The 18,236-nt window shown below is 36.2% G+C and overlaps 1 protein-coding gene across 8 annotated transcripts in view; it reads left to right on the forward strand.

The window, feature by feature from the left end:
• Bre1 (E3 ubiquitin-protein ligase Bre1) overlaps positions 1-18,236 on the forward strand; it is a 385,362-nt gene that overhangs the window by 360,285 nt on the left and 6,841 nt on the right. The window lies entirely within an intron of this gene.

Below are 18,236 nucleotides of genomic sequence, written 5' to 3' on the forward strand. Positions count from 1 at the left end.
TCACACACCTAGCTAGTCAAGGCATGAGATGCTGCAGTCACATCTTTCTCATACATTCTAGGATGTTTATGCCAATGGTGGAGAATATTTTGTAAATCCAACTATAATCTTATGAATTTATATGTCACCTTGATATAATATCTTCAAATTATCACTGCAATTTTTGACAGGCCTTTCTATACATAGCAAGAAAGGTCAAAATTTATTTTGCATTTTGCTGCCCATTGAGTAAGAAAGTGTCCTTTTCACTGCTCACATAAAGAGGATCTTATTGTGTAGATTCATCTCTATATGCTAAAGTTTTTTGGGTGCCTAGCTTCACTCCAAAAACGGTGAAACCTAGCATGTAAGTACCTTCCATGTTCATAGGTTGCTGTAGATCTCAAAACTGAACAGATTTGTTGATTTGTCAAGGAAGGATGTTATAGATTTATTCTTAATTTCCCAAGGAAATTACGTTTCAATGTCATTTGTTGGTTACATGATGCACGGAGAATTACCTATGATGTTGAATATTCCCAGATAACTAGAATATCATCAGTATATTGCAACCACTTAACAAGCTGCAATTGATCTGTTATGTTGATGGTACACTAGTTATCTGGGAACACTTCACTTCTGAGTTAGTCCTTTGTGCATATCATTTGAAGAAATGTATAAAAGAAATGCCAGTGACTTCTTGTTACGTAATCCTTGATTCACCCATGGATTGCATAGAAAGGAGAAGGTTCACTCTTTATTGGTTATCAACCTTTCTTGGATGGAATTACAGTAATGCACCATTTATCCAATCTCCAAAATAGCTATCCTTCAAAATTTCAAATTGTGAGTCAGCCAATCCTGAAATTGCACTTTCTTGTGATGCATGAACAATCCTGTACATTCAGACTGAATTTGATTGCTTCCCCTCCTATTAACACTGGCTGTCACTCTTCATATATGTGTAGAAGTATGCTAAATTGCAATATAGCAGGAAATAATATAATAGAAAAAAAATATTCAATTACTTAGCTATGCGACATTGATATTTTTTATTTGTTCCGTTAACATGTTCGCTGCCATGCCACTTCGGCATAGTCTGTTCCCCTACGCCGAGCAATTTCACTTCTTAAAGGTCAGTACGGTAATCTCGTTCCCGGCGGTAAGCATCATACGAGGATACTCGTAGTTGGCTTGTGCAGAGCATATACCATCTATGAGAATACACAGTTTTGATGCTAGCTCCACAAGCCAAGCATTTTCACTTCTTCAAGGTCAGTACAGTAATCTCGTTGCCGGCGGTAAGCGTCATATGAGTATACTCATAGTTGGCAGCGAACGTGTTAATTTACTGCTTCATATAAATAAAATTTTAAAAAAACCTCTCGTTTGCTGTTAGTTGGCTGTGAAATATCAATGCTTATTCTAACTTCCTAACAAACAAAACTCACAAGCATTTATATGTACGATCTATTTTTGCCATTTGTGCACTGTTATATAATATTCATATGGTATGCTTTCCTTGATATGTGATAAAATTCTGGCTATTTGTTCTTTCTTTCTAAATGATTTCTACCATTTGTGTACTACAGAACTAAAACAAATATTCTGTTTATGACAAACTTTCATTTCCTGATAATTGTCTATAGGTATAAAGTAGTGCAAGTCTGTATTTATGATTCTACACTTTGGAAAGAAGTCACTGGACACCCATGAGCAAAGTGCACCATGCCATGTATCAAGTAATGTGTTTGTAATCAGTACAAATTGGGAAAATATGATGCTCCCAAGTCAGTGCAACTGTGTCTAGGTGAAATGGCTGTGAGAAGGGAACTGACTGAGTTTGAGAGAGGTTTTGTGATAGGATGCCGTATTACAGGCCTATCTGTTCGGCAAATTGTTGACAAATTGGGCCAGCTCAGATCAACAGTCAGTGATACCATACTGAGATGTAAGCACAGGGAATCAACTGCAAGTGCTACCTACAGTGGATGACCCACCACACTCACCAAACATGACTGTAGGGTGCTACGAAGGATGATGTGTAAAAAAAAAAATCACCATTCGTCGGACAACACATCAAATGTGGAGTTCCAGGCATTGACTGGAACAAGAATCTGCACAAAAACATTCAGAGCCAAGACTCAAAACATGGGTTTCTGTGGTAGGATTGCAATATGCAAGCCCCACATTATCCAAACCAACATGCAGTGTCATCTTTAGTGGTGCAAAGAGCTTGTACAGTGGGACATGGAAGCTTGGCAATCTGTATTACAGAGTGACAAATCACGTTACACCCTCTACTGAGGAGATGGAGAGGTGTGGCAGAGGCCTGGTGAACATCTCTTGCCAAAATGCATAACTCCAACTATAAAATAATTCAGAGGTGGCAATGTGATGGTATGATCCTGGTTTGGCCTCGGAACTCTGTTTGTGGTGCCATGAACATTGAACTCTGGGAGATATCTGAAGATTCTAGAAATGCAATGCTTCCTACTTTGTGGCATTTCTGTGGAACTGACCATTGTCTCTTTCAGCAAGAGAATGCACTATCATAAGGTTGCCGCTGCTGTAACTGCATGGTTTGTGGATATGAACGTCACCACACTTGACTGGCCTCCACAGAACCCTGATCTCAACACTATTGAACATCTGTTGAGTGAGGTTAAGATATATTTGCTCCACAACAGTCCAGGACCTCACTACATGCCTATAGGTAGAATGGTCCAAAATTCTCATTGATTGCTATTGTATTCTTATGGAAAGCATGCCCTGTAGGATTTCTGCAGTCATCGCAGCTAAAGGATGCCCTACATCTTAAAGTGGGTGCCATAGCTCTTTGTTCCTCACACTATGGTTTCCATTGACTTCTTTCCAAGCAGTGTATTTTCATTTAAGCTGTATATTTTTAAGATATTCAAGATGCATAGATTTATTATTCATTCTTAACTAACATTCATCATTTCTCTGAAGTGCATGGAAAAATCATGCACTTCATTTTGTTTCCTGTTTTGCCTTTTTCCTATACCATGTCCAGAATTTAATTTCTTCTTATTATTATTCATTCTTATATAGTACACATAAGTACTTGCTGTTTCTTACTTTTGACCTAGATAATATGCTTTGTTACCCTATATCCTCCCTCCCCAATCCAAAGAGAACCATTTCCTGTGTTGTGTGTATCTTGAATTCCAAAAAAAGTCTGGAATTGGATAGTTTGCAAGTTTTTTTGTTAACTTTTTCATTGATTCTTACAGCTATTTGGTTGTTTTGATACATGTTAGTTATTGCAGCAAGCAGCTGATTTGGAATGTTTAGATTCATCAGTATGGTCAAAAGTTAGTTCCTTAAGATTGTCAAAGCTTTCTAGTAATCTACAAATTCTATGTGTATTTTTATGTTGAATTCACAATGCTTTTCCATTAAGATTTTTAAGATGAATGCTGGGTCAATACACGATCATTCCTTTCTGGAAACAGTTTTATTCTTCACAAATCTTGTGTTCTACATATGATTTAACTTCTACACAGTGGTAAAAAAACAGTCAACAGGCATGCATTTCAGAAGTCCTGGAAGGAGGGATGAATTCCAGATGATTGGAGTAGAGCTCTCATAGTACCCATATACAAAAAGGGAAATAAAACTGTGAATGTGAGAATTGCAGACGTATTTCCCTACTGAGTGTTCCTGGTAAGATTTATGCAAGTACAGCAATCCCTCAATTAATGCACCCCGATTAGTGCGTCGTTTTTTTTTTCTATACCCAAATTAGATTAGTGCATCTCTCTCTCTCTCTCTCTCTCTCTCTCTCTCTATATATATATATATATATATATATATATATATCTTAAAAATAAATGTTATTCAAACATCTTCTTTCTATATATATTTTTTATGGCTAACTATTTTTCACTCACCAGGAGGAAATAATTTAGTTACCAATTTAAAACATTTTACAAAGTTATTTTTTAATGGCATACTACACTATTTCCATGTACACTATGTTCCAGATTTACCGCCAAAATTTATGTCATCTGCTATTTACATAGTATTTTGATGATCATATCTCGTGCATCCTTTGCAATTGTTTTCCTTACTTTTTTATTTTAAAGTATTTTCCCAGCCTTTCATCATGAGTAAAAGAATTAGTGAGCAAAAAAGTGGAAGTGTGAAAATGATTTGAAAAGTAATCTCATTGGAAAGAAACACTTGAAATAATAAAGAAAAATGAACAAGGCGAGTACAGAGCAAAGGTAGGACAAGAACACAAAAATGTGTGAATCAACTATAAGAGCGATTTTAAGCAAAGCTGCTGAATACAAAGAGAAAGTTAAAGCTGCTTTAGCGCATCATGCAAGTTCATCATGCATGCACTCGAAATCAAAGTATTATAATGATTGAATTAGAGAGGCTTCTTTCTACATGGATCGAAGACTGTATCCAAAAACGGATCCCACTAAGCACTGACCTTATTAAATCAAAAGCATTGTCTCTTTGCAACCTTGAAAGAAAGAGCTATCAATGATGAAAAAGAAGAATTCCACGCTAGTGCTGGGTTGTTGGAGCGTTTCAAAAGAGAGAAATAGTCTATATAATGTTCTAATCACAGCCGAAGCTGCAAATGCAGATAAGGAGGTGGCTGCAAATTATCCAGAGATTTGGAAGAAAATTGTGGAAGAAGGAGGCTGTTGTGTAGCTCAGTGGATGTGGCATTTGCCAACCACGGCGCTTGGCCGCACGAAGGAAGACTTGGTTTCGAGTCTAGTCGGCGACTAGAGGAAATTTTTCTAAGCCTTTTTTCGACCGGTTCCCGAGTTAGTCGATCTCTGGCACGGGCATGCAGGTTTTTCCTCCCGGAAACTAGGGTTTTTCGTCCTGTAAACTCAAGAAAATCGATCGTAGAACCAACATTATTTCAGACATTAAATATATTGTGTTAGGGTTAGGGACCATGAGATGGCGGCACATTTGAGCCGTCTCTCTTCACTGAGTACCGCTTAATTAGTGATAGCCTTGGGCCATCTATCTCTGATTGGTACCAGTGGAGATTGAACTGCCCACTCAGTCTCCAAAAGTTAGATAGGGCTAAATGGCCTCGCCTACTCCCCGTATACGGGAATAAAAAGGCATTAGCTGGAGGCTATTGTGACCAACAATATTTAATGTCGATGAAACTGACCTTTTTTGGAAGCGAATGCCTTCGAAGACTTTTCTGGGCAAATCGGAGAAATCTCAGCCTGGTTATAAAGTCGAATGAAATTACTGCTAGCAATATGCAAGCCGTTTGGAAGCACATTCTTCCACATTGTGTAAATGATCTTGGAGGCTTTTCAAATGAATGTAAGTTAATTAAATCTCATTCTGAGTGATTCCGACCTGTCTAAATTTAGATGCACGGTGGGAAGATCCTGAAGAATATGAAGAAAATTTAATCATTGACAAGCCCAAAGAGATTTCACAGAAACAAATTGAAAATATTTTTCATGCAACCAAAGTTTTCAAGCTGCAATGGTTAGAGGCTGATCCTGATGAAGAGAGAAGCAGTAAAATTTGCAGAAGAGGCAATAGGGCCATACCATCAGTTGTATGAATAAAAGAAACCGAATACCTGCCAAACTATGTTAGCTCAATTCTATGTTAAAAAGTACAATAATAAATTTGTATTCTGAATATGTGTTATTGTCTTTTAGCTTCATGGTTTTCCTTTAACTAGGATCTGAGACATACCCTAATTCTTTTATATAAAAAAAAATTAAGGCTCAAAAAAAGAAATTTGAGGAACAAATTATACTTTTTCCCATAGGTCATTATATTCGATTAGTGCATTTTTGATTAATGCACCTGTTTTAAAGAACGCATTAGGTGCATTAATCGAGGGATTGCTGTAAACTTGAAAAACGGTTGAGAAGGATTGTGGAAGGGAAGCTTGGTGAAGAACAAGCTTGATTCAGGCCAAATAGAAGCCTGTGAGGATCAGATTTTCACTTTACAACAAATATTTGAGAAATCATGGGAATATAACAAGTATCTGTATTTAAGTTTTGTAGATCTGGAAAAGGCATATGACAAAGTGCCAAGAGAGAAGGTATTCAAAATGCTACAGTTGTATGACGTTGATGGAACATTATATCAAGCAATACTTGGTCTTTATTTGAGTTGTAAGTCAGCAGCTGGAATTGAAGTACAGGAAGATGTTTTAATGTTAAATCTGGTGTCAGACAAGGATGTAAATTATCCCGTCTATTGTTCATTATCTGTATGGATCACATTATGAAAGAAAGTGGTATTTAACCTGATATCAAAATTGGAGATGTTAATGTCAGCTCTTTGCTTTATGCGGATGATGTTATGCACTCTAAATAAATCCATTACAAGTCTGCAAGATTCCCTGACTAAATTGAATAACTGTCGTAATACATATGGTATGAAGGTCCACAATAACAAGACAAAGACAATAAAAATATCAACTACATTGTGAATTGACAACCTATAGAACAAGTAAAACATTTCAGCTACTTGGGAATGATTTTTAGTGAAGATGGTAAATTAAATATATGGAAATAGACGACAGACTCAACAAAGCTGATTGTTGATTCTGTATGGTAGGAAGTCAACTGAATAAATTTATATGGAATAAGAGAGAAATTAGTCAAAACACTAAATTAGCTGTATACAAGACAATGTTCAAACCAGTTTTAACTTATGGATCTGAGAGCTGGGTCAGAAGTAAAACACTTGACCAAAGACTAGTGACCACATATGAGAGTCCTGAGACAGAGTAAGGGCAGGAACAGATGGCATCAATTGCAATATCGTATTAAAAACAAGGATATTAGGAAAGAACTTGACATTGTTAGCAGAGCTAATCTCAGGTAGTATGATCACTTAAACAGAATAGGAGAGGAAAGATTAGCAAAACAAGTGTTCTTTGCCCGGTTGGCAGGAAAAAGACCCAGAGGAAGACTAAGATATAGATGGATTGTCATAGTTAAAAATTCTTAGAAGACAGAAATATAAGGTCTGATAATGTTGAAGTCTTGACTGATAACAGATTGATTTGGAGGGAAATTATAGATAGGAAGTTAGTGGTGATGTAAGTTTTTCATGTAGTACTATCATATCCTGTCACCACCCCCCTTGAGGATACATGTCAGGAATTTGATGATGACATATGATTTAAATTTTGAAGTTAACATTCGTGCACATAACTTATAACCAGTTGTTTTCACAGTTGCACTTATCAGGTTTTTTTTATACGTATATTGGAATGATAATTGCCTTATTACATCTTTCTGGGATTTTTCCTTACTGCCAGATGTTGTTAAACAATTTGAAAAGTCATTTGATGGATAGGATGTTTACATATTTAATAAGTTTATATTTATTCTATCTTCTCCACAGGATTTTCCTGATTTGCTTTGCTATATTGCTTGTTGGATTTCTTGTGATGCCTGTGAAATCCACTGTGAAGAATACAGTGGATTTCTTCCACTGTATTCTTCTATTATATCAGTTTTAGATTCATTACTGTCTTTCCATGAATTTTGGAAGAAGTCCAACCAGGTTTGGTCTTTGATTATTTCAAGTTTCACTTTTTCTTTTACGTAATTATTCATATTTCTTAGAATTTTGTATATATTTGACCTCTTCTTCCAATTTTGTTGTGAAGTTATCCCATGTTCCTCTATTCTTTTTTCAGCATACTTTTTTCACTGTTGCTCTTTTAGAGAATGAAAATAATGTGGTGTGCAAAAATGTGGTTCTTGAGCTGTTGCATGACTTGGATTAGAAGTTTGATAGCCGGATGTATGCTAATCATCTGAGCTGGTTAGGCACTTGACATGTTTGTACAATTTGAGTCTCATCTCAGGAATAGAAAGAACATATGATTGTCTCTGAATATCTCTGAAATGGTACTAATGATTTTAGAGAAGTTGAGAATCACTTGCATACTAAAATGGTTTGATATCAGGATGAGAAACTGGGGAGGGAAAAAAAATGAATAAATAATAATTCTAATTTTTATTCAAATTTCACTTTTTCAGATTTCTATCATTTATTTTTGTTATTTCTATATTATTTGATATGTGTTATGAATTAATTCTTCCTCCTCCTCCAAGGTTACATGGAAGGGGAAAAAAAATGGAAAATCAAATGCAATTATTTTTATATAGACCTATACACTGGCAGAGAAACAGATACTCTATTAAATTTAGTTGAGGCAAATACAGAGCCCCCAATTGTAATAGAAGAATTATGTAAACTCCTCAAGTTGGCAAAGAATATAAAAGTCCTGGAGAATGATGGTCACCAAGTTCACAGTTTCATAATGTCACACTTGATATTTTCGATGATTTTTTAACTACAGAAAAAATTCCACCGCAATGATGTAAATCATTAAAAGGGGCAAGAAAGATATCAGCAACTATAGGTCAGTCAGTTTGCTATCACAATTTTTATATCCATATTAGATAGAATCACAAGGTTCTTAACAATAGATCATACACTAATAACCAAAAGTAAATAAATATCATCTTTCTGCATATTTAATGTTTGTGGAATTGAAAAATCCTTTGATTCTTTATGTCAATCAGAAATAACAACTTAAAACAGCATGCCATCCTAGCAAGTTATGTCAGATTATTAAAAACTTTATATTAGAATTCGACAGCCAGTATATAGTTAGAACATCAGGGAAAGGAATTTAGCTATGGAAAATAGAATGCTGGTATGAAGGCAGACTGTTGTTTGGTTTTACTAAGAGGAAATAGATGAAAATGCTTACAAGAGGAAACAGAATACTTATAAGCACTTTTAAATGTTTTGCATTTTTGACAGTTTTTTTTTTCCATGTTTTAATTATTGTATTGCAAATTCAGAAAAAAAAATATAGATCTTATCCCTTTCTAATCACAAACAAATTTAACCTCCATGAATATCCCTGTGTTCTCTCCCCATCTTCCATATAACAATTTTTCATCAGACAATATTCTATAATACCCATTCAGAAGTTTATAGACCTCTGCGTTATCACACCTCTTTCTCAGAGGTGTTTATTTACCAGAGTCCACATACTTTCAATCTGTCCCATAACTTAAATTCCATAATCCTGATATACTGATATAATCTTTGTAACTCTTCTTTGCACTCTTTTCACAGCCTTTTTATCTCCTTGGCACCTAGGAGACCAAATCTGCACAACGTAGTCTAGGTGCAGTCTTATCAAGTCCTTGTAATGAGGCAAAATGACTTCCTTGACATAAGGAAGTCATTTTGATTGAGATGATGAAACGAACATGTCAAGGTTCGTTTCATCATCTCAATTATTTTCTGAGTTGTATATGCAATTTTTATTATGTGACCTTTGAACTTCAAATTCCTATCCACCATTACACTAAGATTCCTAGCCTCATCAGTTTCTTGTAGTTAATATAATATGCCATTGAAAATTTTATCATGCCAAAGTGCATAACTTCACGATTCTTAACATTAAACTGATGGCTATTTTCATTTGCCCAAATATCCAGCCTATTCAAATCATTGTGTAAGTGCTGGATATCAGTGGCATCCCTGATTGCCCTGCCTATCTTTGCATGATCAGCAAACAATTGAACATCTCCTGTTAGATCCTTCTTAATGTAATTAATATATAGATTGAACAACAGTTGTCCAATACACTACTGGTCACCTTAAATCTTGCAGATTCACACCCACCATATTGCACTTTTTGATATCTGTTTTTCAACCATCCAGTTATCTGAGTCAAGAGTTTGTTCCAAACCCCATATTCTCCAGTTTATGCAACAGCCTTTCGTGTGATATCCTATCAAATGCCTTAGAAAAATCCAACAGTATCACAGTATATCCATTCCCTTTATCCAACTCTGTCATAACATTGTTATAAAATATGAGCAAATCACTAAAACATGACCTCCCTTTAGTAAACTCATGCTGTTCCTTGCAGAGTATAGCTTGTCTTGCTACCCATTTCTATGCGAGTTCTTATCAATTTCTCTAACAACTTCACCACCACATCAGAGATACTGATGTGTCAGCAGTTAGGCACATCGGTTTTTGTATGTGATTTCCTGTGATATCTTTTCTGAGCTCAAACTCGAGTTACTTGGATTATGCAACAGCTCTAAAGTCCCATTCTCGTGCGCCTCTTAACTCTTCATTCAATATAGTAGTAGTAGCAGTGTGCACCATGTTACATGCACCTGGTGGATATATCTTAGCAAAGTTAACTCTCATTAATTGCACAATCTCATCAGCTTCCTCACTAGAATGCCATCTACATTCAGTTAATTTATTCTTCCATATTCGTTCTTTCTTTTACTCGCATAACGATAAAATTGCTTTAGATCGCCTTTAGCCTGCATAGCCAGTTTCTTTTTATATTCCAGTTTAGCTTTCCACACAATCCTCTTTACTTCTTCTGTCCTGCACTTTATGTATTTCTTAAATCATATTGCTCTTATTCTCACGATGTTCCTTCCACATGAACTTCTTATGGATCCCTTGCTTAATTAGGTTGCACATCCATTTCACTCCTGCCCTATTTATTCTTCAAACTCTATGCATACATTCAGATACAGCCGCATTTTAAGCACTTTTTCAAAGATTCTGTGGAACAAAAGATAGTATTCTCCTAAGTTGGTCATAATTTCCAGCTTTGTAGTTCAGCATGTAACCTTCTAGTCAGAACATCTGTATATTTAGCTACTCACCATGCCAACCACAGATAAATATGAGAATAGTGAGCTTGTTGGGTTGGTCTAAGTTCAGTTTTCTTTTGGTTGTGAACATGAAGGAATTTTGAATCGCCACCCTTTCAACCTCTGAATAGTGATTTGGTGTCCTGGTAACCTAATTTTATCCTGCACATTCATAAACAAAGTAGTGCTCAAGAAGTTTTTTTTTTTTTTTTTTTTTTTAAATTGCTGTGTCATACTGATGTTAAAGTAGTAAATCATTAAAACTAGACTGAAAGAAAAACATTTTTATTTGGGAAGTCAAAAAAGAGACTTAAATGATGTAGAATAAGGCTGGGTGATATACATAGACCAACTAATGTTCATGTTAAAAAAGCAAAGTGTCTGAAGTAAGATATAATAGTTGCCTTAATGTTTTGCTACTCGCAATAAGAATGAAGCAGAATTTACTGAGTTCTTGTGAGACAACTTTCTCAAGCAAGGTTGTGTTTTTGTCTTTTTATTGAGATGTTTTTAATTATAAAAAAATTAGTCACTAAAGTCTCGTATAGTATTGTAAAGATGAAGTGTGAAAGACCAGTAATTTTCTGAACCAACATACAAAAAGATGAGAAATAATCAGAAGGATTATTTAAAAACAAAAGCTAGTTAAGTAAATTTATTTAGATTTAAATAAGAGTTACTGTGAACATGTTTGGGGGGGGGGGGGTCAGTAGGATTGGTTTTATTTAAAAGGGGAAGGGGAGATGAGAAACTGTGAATACATAAATTGCACTATTTTGGGCAGTGAAGAAATTGGACATCAAAGTGGTTGTCTTATATAGACAAAAGATTTTTATAGTATGGCCTCTAATAAATACTAGAATTATTTAGAATATAATTATCATCACCATATGTATATAAGCAATTTCACAATAGGAAACATGTCCTAACTTTATATTCAATAAAATAGTATTTATTGGTATCTTTGAATTATGCAATCATATTTAGAAGCAAGTTTTTGTTCTTTATTCATTATTGCATTCTAACTGATTAATATATATATATATATATATATATATATACAGGGTGTTCGGGATAAATTTGACATATTTATAATTAATTATATTTTTCCGTAAGTTACATGTATTAACACACACTTCTCTTCATTTAAAAGTTTGTACCCTTCTTAATTCATATACAAGATGTCAGAAAGGATGGATAGCTGGAACCCACCTGAATCATGGAAGAGAATAACTTGTATCATGATGATTCGTGCCAGCCATCAAAATAAGGATATTACGACTGCTGCCCAATGCTCCCTGAATACAGTAAAAACAATCAGGCATGAACTAGAGACTTGCAATGGTGACTACGAGGATGTAGCAAGAAGAAAGATCCCTAGCAGACGATCTGATTGCGTTCGTACAGCAGAATTCCTCGCAAATCTGCAGGAACAGGTGTTGAAGAACCCTGGCATTGGAATTCGGGCTTTGTTCGTGGAGTTGCTAACTGTAGTCAAGCCCTGGATAACAAGGGTAGCCAATGGTAGGCCGTATGTATGGCAGCAGGATTCGGCCCCTTGCCACACCTCTGGGAAAAGTCAAAAATGGTTGTCTGAAAATTTCTACGACTTCACCAGTCCAAATGTTTGGCCTCCAAACTCCCCAGACCTTAACCCCATGGATTATTTTGTATGGGGCGCAGTTGAAAAAGACACCAATCGCACTTCCAGTAATACAAAAGCCCAGTTAATGGATAAAATTAAAACAGTTTTTGCGGCCCTTCCCAGGGAGACTGTAGCATCAGCTTGTTCGAGGTTCCGAAGCAGAATTGAAGCTGTGATCGATGCTAATGGTGGTTATTTTGAGTAAATCTTGTTGATAGTATTGTAATTAACTCTGCCTGTAATGTTTTTTTGTCAATTCATTAAATTTAATAGATACAAAGAAGATTTTCTTTTTCCTTACGAAACTGTCAAATTTATCCCGAACACCCTGTATATATATGTTAAGCACAAATTATGAAATCGCACGATCTATGAATTGTATAATGCTCTTGTACAGTTCGTGGGATGTGTAGAATTTTGCACAATTCATGAAATGAGCATTACATTTTCTGCTCATTTCATGAATTGGGTACATAGTAACAGCAGCAGTGCATGATGTGTGGAAACTCATGATAAACTGGTGAAGAGCATTTCTTATTGGTTGTTGCTGCAAGTTGCTGTGTTTTTAGAAGAGTTTTTGTAATAGTATTAATCAAGTGTTACAGTAAATTTGTACAACATTACATCAGAATTCATTTCATCGTATTTAGTAAGGTTAGTTTCTCATTGGCGTCAGTTGCAGGACCCACAGCTTATATAATATGTGCTGATTAGGTTTTAAAGAGCATTTCTTATTGGTTGTTACTGCAAGTTGCATCTTACATAATAGATGACGATTCATCACTAATAACTTAATAAAGTGATATCTTAGGTTTTAAACATCCATATTTGTTAAATTTTAGATCCCTACATCCAAAATGGAAGATTTAGAAAACGCTGTTAGAGAATGTGATATCTTATGGAATAATGAATTCGAACAATATGTCATAAACCTTCTAAATGATAATAGATCTGGTGTTAAAATAAGTAGACAAGAATATCATCTTAGAAGTAAGTACGCTATATCAAATTTAGCGGGTGTAACGTAAGTAGTGACAAAAAATGGTCAATTTATGGCAACAAAAGAATCCACTATTTCTCTCATTCGTGATATTCATCTCTCTACTGGTCACAAAGGCGAGACAAAAACCCACAAGAAAATAATGGGAAAATACACTAACATTCCACAACAAATTGTTTCTGAATTCATAAAATAATTGAAAGATGCGCAGAGAAACTAAAAAGAAAGGAGACCTTTAAAGGGATTGTCGTTAGACCTATTACCATAAATGACATGAATCAAAGGGGTCAGGTAGATCTTGTTGACTTTCAAAGCTTAGTAGATGGGAATTTCAGGTTCATCATGCACTATCAAGAGCATCTGACAAAGTTTCATTTGCTTCGAGCGTTGTCTTCAAAAAACAGCAAAGGAAGTAGCTCAACATTTATTAGACATTTTTCTCGAGTATGGTGCTCCACATGTTTTACAATCCAATAATGGAAGGGAATTCACAGCTGAAATTATCAAACAACTTTCTACTTTTTTGGGCCAAACTTAGTTTCAGTAAATGGAAGGCCCAGACACCTGCAAAGTCAAGGATCAGTGGAAAGGAGCAATGCAACGCTTAAAGATTCTTTAGCTGCATGGATGCGAGATAATAATTCTTCCAATTGGAGTGTGGGAATAAAATTTGTTCAGTGGAGTATGAATACTACATACTATGAAACTATAAAAATGTAGCCAAATAAAACCTAAAGTGGGTCTTGGTACAAACCTTCCAACAGAATTCCTGAACAAAATTCAGTCGGGAATTGATGAAGAGAATTTCATGGATATGTTAAACTACGCTGACACCAAGAATATATCGGAGCAAGTACTAATTCCAGAACAAAATGAAAATTCATTTATTAATGTAACTGTAAATAATCATAACAATGAGGAATCTATTACAAATAACAATGAAATAGTGCTAGAAAGTCATGAATACGATTTGATAGACGAAACCAGAAAATTGAATGGAGGAATTCTTGATGATTCATTAGGCAATCAGGGTCCAATTTTTTCAGATACTGACATTGATGACCTCCATCCAGCGGTCAAGCTGAGGAACACTGCAAGTCAGAACATGAAGCATATCACTACAAAAATGGTGCAAAGAACAAACAAAAAACTAAAAGAAGTGGATATTGGAGATTGTGTAAATGTGTTTGTACCATCTTTTGATCGTGGTCGAGGAGATCTGGCAACCTTGATTGGAATAGTTCTTGACAGAAAAGAAGGGAAATACAGAATTGGTACCAAAGGTGGAGTTATTGAAAACTGGCTTGAGAGAAATTGTTTTGAAAAAGTTGATTTTTAGGGATTATCTATAAATGAAGTACCAACTATAGACCTTAACATCAGAGCTCTAGTTCTCCAACTTTCTGTTGGTAATGGACAAAGATTCAAAAGATGCTTTTGTAAAACACATTGTACAAATAAGAAATGTAGCTGTTTTAAAAATCAAGTTCTTTGTAACTCTTCATGCCATCCAAACAAGTCTTGTGAAAATCCTTAATTATTGTTTACTTGTTAGTTGGAACGAAAGAAGTTTGGTAATAATGTTTTTCTTGTGTTTTGTCAAAGTACATAACTATTTTTATATAATAAAAGGTTTTGAATTAAAACAATTTTATTACTCTTCACCCGTTTATCATGTATTTATATGCTGTAACTATGAACCCAATTCATGAAATGAGCAGAAAACTCAATGCTCATTTCTTGAATTGTGCAAAATTCTACACATTCCACGAACTGTACAAGTGCGTTATACAGTTCATGGAATGAGCAAAAATGTTGCACATTCCGTGAATTGTGCGATTTCATAATCTGCGGCTAGCATATTATTGTTGTTGTTGTTCCGGGCAACTCCAAGGAGTCAGCAGACTCATCGAGGGAGGCCCTAACATCATGTCAAGAACAACTAGTCGACATTGACACAGTATCTATCATACCTTGCCTTGAACTCATTCACGGTCGTAGCACCGCCACATTAAATTGATATCCATTTTTCCTAGCCCAGTCCTCCAAACTATCCAAATCATCCTGTAAAATTTTGACATCCTGTGCACTCACAATTGCTCCACCCAACTTTGCATCATCAGCAAACAAGTGAACACTTCCTCTCAAATCCTTTCCTATATCATTGATGAACAAATTGAAAAGCAGTGGTCCAAGAACCCTGCGGCACACCACTAGTCACAAGCCGTCTTTTAGACTCCACTCCTGCATAAACCACTCTCTGGTATCTCTCCTTCAACCACCCTCCTATCCATCTCACCAACCCTATATCTATGCCCATCTGCTCCAGTTTACTGATTAGGGTTCCATGTGGTAACCTGTCAAAGGCCTTCACAAGGTCCAGTAGTATCACTGTAAACCCATTACCCCTATCCAGTTCAGCCGTCACTGTGTTATAAAACGTGAGCAAGTTACTGAGGCATGATCTACCCTTCACAAAACCATGTTGTCCCCCCATACAATATCCCATTTTCATTTATCCAATCCTGTATTTTTTTCTTGACTAATTTCTCTAAGACCTTGACAATGATTCCTGATATGCTAATCAGTCGGTAATTTACAACAGCAGTCTTGGAACCACCTTTATGCAGTGGAACTATTTTCTCCTCTTTCCACCCCCTCGGGACTAACCCAGACCCGAGACTCAAATTAAACAAAATGGTCAAGGGCACTGACAGTTCTTTAGCTGCTTCTCGTACGACACGAGCTGGTATACCATCCAATCCCACGGATGTATTGACATTGAGGTTATGCAATAGACTACTCACCTCCACTTCATTCACCACAATTCCAGTATAATCTACTGGTTTATTCATTTCTGCACTGTCACCACCTGGATGATATATACTTGCAAAGTGCTCACTCAGTAACTCAACTATATCAACTGATTCAGTTACCTCCCTACCATCGGCATTCTTTAAAATCATTCTGCCATGTACATTTTTCCTTTTACTTGCTACATATCTAAAAAACTGTTTAGGATTCTCTTTAGCCTGCATGGCCAATGTTCTTTCGTAATCCTTTTTTGCTTTTCTTACCACACTCGTTACCCTTCTGGCCTGTGCTTTATACTGTTCATGTGCCTGCCGGTCACCTTTCTCCTTAAATTCCCTCCATAGTTGTTTCTTTTTTTGCAGCTCAAGCTTATTGGTGTTATTCATCCTTTTAACCCCCTACTTGATTTATTATTCGGACTCTAGGTATACAGTCAACCATTGCTTCATGCAAACACTTCTTAACTGCCTCCCATGCACTATCAACTTCTAGTCCTTGCAGTTGTACATCCCATGGCACTGAACCAATCAAACTCCTAAGCTTGTCATACTTTCCAGCCCGATAATTCCACATGTACCCTGTCTTAATTGAAAATTCCACACCTTTAGCCACCCCCCAAGTCAAGACCCTATGATCACTCTCACCAATTGGTGGCAATGTGGTCATATTTGTTACAGCCAAATCCTCAGATGTAATTACTAGGTCAAGCACTCTCTGACCCCTAGTATTTTCCATTACATGCTGTCGCAGATAGTTATCCCTTAATAACCGCATAAAATCCAATTCCTTCCTCCCGTGTGTCCTCTCCTCACTCCAATCAATGCGACCATAGTTGAAATCTCCCATAATAATTACCCTCCTTCCACTCATTTCTTCTATTTGCTTGTGCATACTGTCACCACCATCTTTTCCATCACCTGGTCTATAGCAGCACCCAATTGTATATTTATTTCTGCTAGCCACAATCTCACACCAAATGGCCTCAAATGTGCTCTTTTCTCTTTCCTGCAACTCAACTTCTATTCTCCTTGGCTGTAGCTCATCAGCTATCATCAACAATACTCCTCCCCCCATTTTATTCTCCCTGTCATTCCTGAACACACTATACCCATCACATTCAATCCCACTAGCTATATCATCTACAGTCAGCCATGATTCACTAATACCAATAACCTGTGGTCTGGAAGTGCCAACCATGGCCAAAAACTCTTCCTTCTTGTTCCTAATACTCCTAGCATTAGTGTACATGAATTTAAGACCCCCAATAGCCCCAACCCTACCTTGATGCCTTATATTAACTATCCCACTCTGATTTGTTGTCCTTATTCTCTCAGGCATATTATATTCATTCATACATTCAATTGCCTCCCTAAGGACTGTATATCTACCCCCCCCCCCCTTAATAAATCTAGTTTCCCTGAATTTGCACATCCATTACATTCAGCAACACTTTCTCAAGTCTCCTTACACCGTAACCATTCAAATGCAAGCCATCCATCTTATATAGATCCTTTCGCCCATCGAAATCACTCCACACATCCACAAATTCCACACCACTCGTCATACATAACCCACGCATAAAGTTATTCGCAATTATGGCCCTCCTTTTAAACATTTCACTGTCATATCGTGGCAAAAGACTAATCATTCTAACTCTCTCACTCTTTTCTTTTGCTACCTCAAACAATTCATTCAGGTCTTCTATCATTTCCATTTTATCTCCTTTTTACCTGCAACAATCATTCGTACCTGCCATAACAATCATTTCACCCTTTCCTTTTGCTCTCTAATAGACTCGGTTACATCCTTTATGGTTGCACCAGGTTGGTACGATTTTGTCAAATCCTCTACTAACACACCTCGTACTAATGAGTCTCCATACAGCACTCTATCCTTCATTTTGTTCATGTTCACACTCATATGCCTATTTTTCCTATCATATTTTTTATTATTGGTTGGTTCATTCAGTCGACTTTTGCTCATACGCTCTAGCTGCTGTTTTGCCCTTTGTATCGCATCATTCAACAACACGATCTCACTCATTGCATCTATCTCATCTTTTTTATTCTCTGTAAAACCA

This window comes from Typopeltis vanoorti, chromosome 24 (assembly GCF_054136105.1).
Source record: "Typopeltis vanoorti isolate ZY-2024b chromosome 24, IOZ_Tvanoo_1.0, whole genome shotgun sequence".
Classification (NCBI taxonomy): Eukaryota; Metazoa; Arthropoda; class Arachnida; order Uropygi; family Thelyphonidae; genus Typopeltis; species Typopeltis vanoorti.